Source organism: Nyctibius grandis, chromosome 18, assembly GCF_013368605.1.
Source record: "Nyctibius grandis isolate bNycGra1 chromosome 18, bNycGra1.pri, whole genome shotgun sequence".
NCBI lineage: Eukaryota > Metazoa > Chordata > Aves > Nyctibiiformes > Nyctibiidae > Nyctibius > Nyctibius grandis.
Window position 1 is genome coordinate 9482659 of NC_090675.1, and position 6958 is coordinate 9489616.

Here is a 6958-nt window from a genome sequence, read left to right on the forward strand (position 1 = left end):
TACTGGTTAATAGTTTTGTATTCCAGTCCAGTTCAATTTTATGTTTCTGGAGAACCCAACTTCTTGTACAGTTTGCAGGGGTCAGCGGAAAATGCCAAAAAGCACAACAGGTCTTTTTTGTGATGCGTCATTTCTACATTAAACGATAGTACAACCAGAAACTGATTCCTTTATATTAATTTAAAAAGCAGAAGTCAGCTGTAAAGATCCTTTAATAATGCCTATCTCACTAGCTTGTCTTAATTTCTCTTCTGTTGGGGGGGCTGCTTGGTTGTGTGGGGTTTTGGTTTGGGTGTGTTTGGTTTTGTTTTATTTGGTATTTTTATTTTAATGTTGAGGTAATACTCGTTTGAAAGTCTGTGTAACGCAGCAAACTAGAAACAACTCACTGCTGTTACCTCAGTTCTTATAGCGGCAGAAACCGTGCTCTGTAGTTAGGGTTCTGTCAGCTGGGGCTTTCCCCTTCCCCCCCCTATTTTCAGGGGTTTCTAACTTGACCATGGAAGGTCGGTCCAAGGTGCGGCTCAGCAAGCCCAGTTCCTGCAGCGCCTGGGCTGGGTGTTGTGTTTGGGGTCTGGTTTTTAGATTGTTTATGAAGTGTGAGGCAGGGAAAGGTGCTTGATGGTCTTCAGGAAAGAGTGCAGAGAAGAAACAAACTTCAGACATGACTTTGAGCTTAATGGCTCTTAAAAGAACTGAAATTTTACAGGTCAATAGTTCATATACCGGTGCCTTCAAGTGTATTTTTTGGGGAAAGGCTGAATAATACCAACTTTAAAATGCAGTTATGTAATTAGTGAATGCAGATTTAATGATTGCATACTTGGAATATCTTCACTGAAGTGAAAAGAAGTATTTGCATAAAAAAAACCTGTGGTGTATTAAGACTTAAGACTTAGAAAATCCAAATTAAAATTATGTGTGGATTTAAAATCTGATTCCTATATAGCAATTTTTGTTTATGACCGCTTTAGGTAATACAAAGAAACTTAGCTATCTATAAGGCAAAACATTTCTGTGCTGGAATACCCATACAGCAGGGCACTGATGAATTGTAAAGTTCTTACAAATTCTTAAGTCCTATTAAAACTATTTAAAATTAAATGAAGTACGTAATACTAGTGCCAGAACTTAGGCAAGGAAGGTGTGTTTAAAATTGCCCTAAAGAAGCTGTGTAATTTCTGTACTGCAGAAGTGTTTAGAAGTGTCAAATTGGGTACATGGATTTACACATACGTTGTCTGGAGACCATTTCTTGCTCAGGGTTTCCAGTCTTGGGTCTCCGTTCCCAGCTTTTGACTAAGGAGTCTCAAAGATCTCAAGGTTTTGTGTTTGGGATGAGGCGCATTATTTGACTGATACTGGTGAAAGTGGTCTGTGTGAACCACTGCTGTTGTTTCAGCTCTGGTTTGTGTGTGTTTCATGGCTTGCCTTCAAGTTAGGGCAACCAGGAGAGCTTCCAGCCTGGGGCAGGTTGGGGAGGTGTTATGCTTCTGTCTGATAACCAAATGCAATAGTTCTGTTTGTTTAATCAGTAGCTTTGTTCTCAGCTCTTGCTCGGTGGATGTACTTTCCTTTCTTTACTAAAGCTACTTCACCAGCACGTTGTATACTTTGGTGCATTGGCTTGTCTGGAAGGAATTAAGGTCCTAAGAGTCACCCAGCATTCTCTTTGATAATGGACTTTGGCTGAGAAATGGCACTTGGCCAAGAGTAGTTGCAGTGATCCCTGTAGGACTGCTAGCATGCTCTTCATGGGACTGAAGGAAATCCTGACTTGACTCTTGGGTTGAACTTCTCATTGTAGCATCTCTGCAACTCCAGTCGTGCCAAGGCACGTGAATTCTGGAGAAAGGTAGCTGTGGATGGTGGCTGAAGTTGTTAAAACCTGCAGGAGGTTTGAAGAACAACTTTGAAGCTGCCTGTGAAATGCTCTGTTGCCCGCTCTGCGTGCTGTAGTTCGGAACCTCCGCGTAACGCTCTCCTCGCTGCAGATGTAATGCTTATCCTCCACGTGATAACATAAACCTGACCTTTGAGTTGTGGTTCTGTATCTCCTAAATTAAGTTCTCGGAAGGTGTCTGTATTGGCAGCTGGAGACTATTTGAAATGTGGTGGTGTTGGTTGTTAATTACTGGGACTGTCTCTGCTGTTACAGCTTGTTGTTTGATATTTTTGAGAGCATAGGAGTCCAACTGGATGACTTCAGAGGAAGGTAAATGACTTGTCCCTCCATGCCGGCATGGTTGGAGTAGATCTTGTAGCATTACTTCAATATTCCACAACTTCTGCACCAGGCAGAGCTAAAGGAGCGAGGGTGTGATCCCCTACGTTCTCCATACCGTACGGTTTTCCAGCGCAGACCTTGCCAACGTGAACCTTGGGGGCACAACGGGGAGCCCCCTCCTGGCGTACCCCAGCGCGGGCTTTCGTTCGCGTCTGAACGTAAGGGCTGGGGCCGGGGGCTGTGCGTTAGCCTTCCCTGACGCTGTGAGACACTAATGAAGTTAGTTAATTCTGGGCATTCACAGACACGGTGCCCTGCGGCTGGCTGCGCGGGTGCTCTGTGGGGCTGGCCCGAAAGGGCAGGAGCCCAGCGTGGAAATCCCGTGAAATGCATCCTCCGAGTGTTTCTTGAGGTAAGTAATTTTAGTCGCGCCAGAGTAATTGGATGCAAGTGGTGAGGACAGGTGTCACCTTAAGGAATATTATTTTAACTATTGTTTAAATTAAACCTTTAATATTTTATTTTCAGCATAATATTGTTTGAATCAGTAATTTGTATGTCCTATTTGATGCAACACTGCAGTTTGTAAAGGGGGGGGGAAGGTGATGTCAGGATTCCTCCGCTGTTCTTAGGGCTGGGGCTGTTCGGGGTGACTTGTTACGGAAGGGGAAACGTACACAAAGATTTTAAGAGCTGACAAAAGGGGAAGGGGAAAGTTGCAGAAAGATATTTGAAAATAAATACATCCCTCAGCTACTTGAAACAATTAGTGACTGTTCGGCCCCAAACGGTTGTTTGGTCACTGTCATAGCGTGGTATTAATCCCAAGCAGTGAGCGTCTGCCTCGGTGACCTCTTCACGTGCACTCTCTGCTCTGTATCAATACCTGTTGTTTAAGACTTTTTTTCTTTTTGCACACAGATTTTGTTAAATAATTTTGAAGGGGTTTTGTTGTTGAAATCTAACTTATGAGGACAACGATGTTCTTTTGTAACTTTAAAAATGAAGTTTTTCTTTAAATGTGCTGCAGTCTGACGTTTGCTAAAGGTGCCATTGCGCTGCTTCTCATGGTACACAAAATGCACATTTAACTTGATTTCCTTTTTATAGCCCTACATATTGGCAGAGTACAAAAAGGAAAATGCATCGTGCCTAAAACATGATTGAAGCTGTTGACAAAAACTTTACTTGATCTGCACGGATCGGGTTTGACTTGGCAGGTGAGGAGCAAATAGTGTGGGGGAGATGTCGCTGGTACCGGCCTCCGAACAGGGATCCTTCCCTCTGCTGCCTGGGCAGAACCTGAGTGTATCTGAAGGTCGTTGGTTCCCTCTTTTCCTTGTGGTTTATAATAAGACAATTACTGGGCAAATGTCAGTTGCGAATCTGACTTTGTTGTGGGTGTTCCCGTGTTTGACAGGACTGGCCTGTTGCACCTCGTGTTTCTGGGCCTCGTGAGGATTTCTGTGGGAAGCGGGGAAGAAATTCCCTTTGCTTGGAAATAAACTAAACTACGTACGAACAGTTGGCAGCACCGGTAACGCTTTTGTCCCTAAATCTCAGGAATGTTTTAGGCAGTGAAACAGGTTTCCCTTCGGTGATACAAAGGTGTGTGCTCTAGGGTCTCGTTTAACAGTATGTCATTGCAATCCTAGGTATCTATAGCATGAGTGGCCTTAGTGAGGTTGTTGAAGTGCACATTTTTTTTTCTTTTCAAAAGTAAATTTTAAGATGAAAAAGATATATACTATATAAATATATAGAGCTATTTAGAAACTTGGTTTGTGGTGCACAAGTTCAGTGTTGGATCGCTAAATAATTGTCGCAGGTACCATATGTGTAACTTTTTTTTCTTTTATGTATATTCCTTTATGGGAAGCGCTGTTGCCATGGTAACTACAACTTTGCAATTTCTTTGCTACTTAATGATGTGAATGAACTCTACATTTTATTGAATATTACCAGGTTCAGTACTATTTTTATACTTTATTGAACTACAGGGGATTTTAATTTAATAGCATTTTAAAAAAGATGTTGCTAGAACTGTATAACTGTATAAATTGAACTACTTACACGAAGTCCACCTCTGAACCAGAATCTCTACCTGTAGTGCCACGTTCATTTGTATGAGAGTATCTCGATCATTACTAGGCTTTGAAGACCACCCTACTTGTCGTGTCCAGACTAACGTTTCGTATCCTCCTCCTCACAGACTGCAGTGCCCAACACTCTTTGTAACCATCAAACCATACTCTGTTTGTAACCAGCATTGTGATATTCTGTAATTGTATTGCTAAAATGAAATATTGACCTAATAAATATCGTGTTCCTGCATTTTGAAGTATCTGCATTGAATTCGGTTAAAACTTTGCCTTCGATAAATACCTGCCCTCTGGCTCCCCCTTACCCCACAACTTACTGTAACGTGTATGACAGCGGGTAATTGCCTGTATCTGCTTCTGAACAGTGAGTTAGAGCCGAGTCGATGTGAGGGCAGCGTCTGGGGCACTGAAGCTGCCCTGCAGCAGGTCTGCGTGCGTTGTTTGCTCCGAGCTCTTTTGCCAACGTTACCTTTATTCTGGCGAGTCTGCTCCTGGCCGTGCTCAGGCTGGCTCCTCCGAGGTGGGAGAGAACTGCACACCTCCGTGGAGTGAGTTAGCCCCCCTCGCTGTCAGCTTCCACCTCTTCAGCGCTCACTGCAGCGTGGCCCCTGGCGTGAGGGCAGTCTGTATTGCTGTTGGTTTAGTTAATTAACCGTAGGGAGAGCAGGTCGTGCGGTCTGTCTGCCAGTGCGTCTGGTTTACCCAGTTAACTTCAAAACCAGAATAAATACTGGTTGGGTAACTTCTGGTACCATTACTGCCATTAGTACTGGAAGAAGCTGTACAAGGCTGACTTAATTTTCCTTGAGCAAAATGATTTGGCTTCCATAAATCTCTGATCATGTACCTTTGGGGGTGCTTTCATTGTAGCTGGCCCCTTCGGTTTGTGTTTGATAGTCTTTGCTGTATATTGAGTTGTGAACGTGGCTGCCTTTTCACTTAGGATCTTCTGATACTCCAGTGGCTGAATTGAAAACCAGAAGCACTTATTGAAACTATGGGCTGTAGGTTTTGATGGCTTTAGTTTTATATTTATTTAAATGAGAATCTTTAGCCAATGCACTGCCAAAACAGATGAAGTGGTAACGTAGACTCTACTGTGTCAGCGTGGTAATGTCTGTGTGGCAGAATACCTGTCGCTGTTGATGATTGACTGTAATGAGATTTTAAACCAAAACCAGCCCTGCACACACCCAGGAGCAAGAATGTCCTTCCCTTTCTGAGGGAGGAGGAGGCTGTGCTCAGCTGCGTTGTGAACCCACTGCTAGTTTTAAGCTGAAATGCCTTGAGTTGCAAAGAGGAGGTAGTTCTGGCTGTTTCCATGGACTAGACTCCATTTCCAGGCACGTGCTCTCCCATGAGAGAGCGCTTGCATGGGGGGCAGGTGCTGTAGTTCGCTTTGGTTCTGGTTTTTGAGGAGTTAAGAAATCAAGCTGGGTAAAAGCTGCTTCCCAGTAATGTCTTTCTTCCCCTGGTTAGTCTGAGCAAAGCCCTGACATCAGCAAGGATCGCGCTCTTCCTCATGCTGACAAAATATAACCACAGTTCCCCTAAAACTGGCCTGAGGCGAGCTGCTGGGGGAGGCTGGTCTGTTTGTGGGTGGTTTGGGGTTTAGTTTTTTCTTAAGCATTAAGAGAAATGCTCCCTGGGACTTCCTGAAGCACGGGGAGCTCTTTCTGGCTGCCAGAACGTCTGGTGCATCCCTGACAGGGACAGCTCCTGTCCTGGGGATGCCCCGTCCCAGGGTGACCGGCTGCCGTGAGGCGTCACTGCTGCGGGGCCGTGAGCTGCACAAGTTCTCCTTGTTCCTGACATCTGTTATTTCCCACTGAACAAAGTTTCTGCTTCCTATGGCACAAAATGTGTGCTTTGCTGTCCTCAACTTGACTGTCAAGAGTGGCCTCTGCATCTCTTTGGGTTGTGGTTTGCGGGGGTGAAATGAGGTTTTGTGTCCGTCGTCCTTTTTTTTTTCCCTTTGGTTCTACATTACACATTGACACTTTATAAAATGCATGAAAATCTTACCTTCCTTAAGAGCCAAAGCCAAGGCTGTGCAATGCTTCCATGAATTCCCTCCATGATGCTCCATTTAAATGGAAAAGAGCAAACAGCTAGAGTTAGGAAATGTGCATTGAGCGCTACAAGTCTTGCAGTTATGCCAGTCTGCTGTGGTGGCACCGCTGCCTGCCAGCTTCCAAAACGAAACAGCAGGAAAAAGCGATCCCTGTAATGTTGCATGAGTGGCACTGATGCATCCTGTAGTTCATACCAAAGGTTTTCTCATCGTACATGTAGAGCAGGGACCTCTGAAGGTGAAATCTTTTCTCTTTGCCAACGTCACCTGGTCAGGAAACTGAGGTTATTTCTGGCAGAGCTCGGTTTTCCTTGAGAGCTTTCCTGTCACTTCTAAGTCACCTCAAGTCCTAATGGAAAAATTGTAGAATAATCCACATCTTGAGCAGGCTTTAATCTTGCTCAGTTCTGTCTTAAACAAGTGTGACATTTTGAGGGCATTACAGTATTTTTCTGATGCAGCTGCATGCACTACTGTATTCGGTTTATAGGGTGTGTGCTATGGAGAGAGTTCAAAACCTTTAGCTGAAAGAAATATTCTGTTATTCTAAGAAAT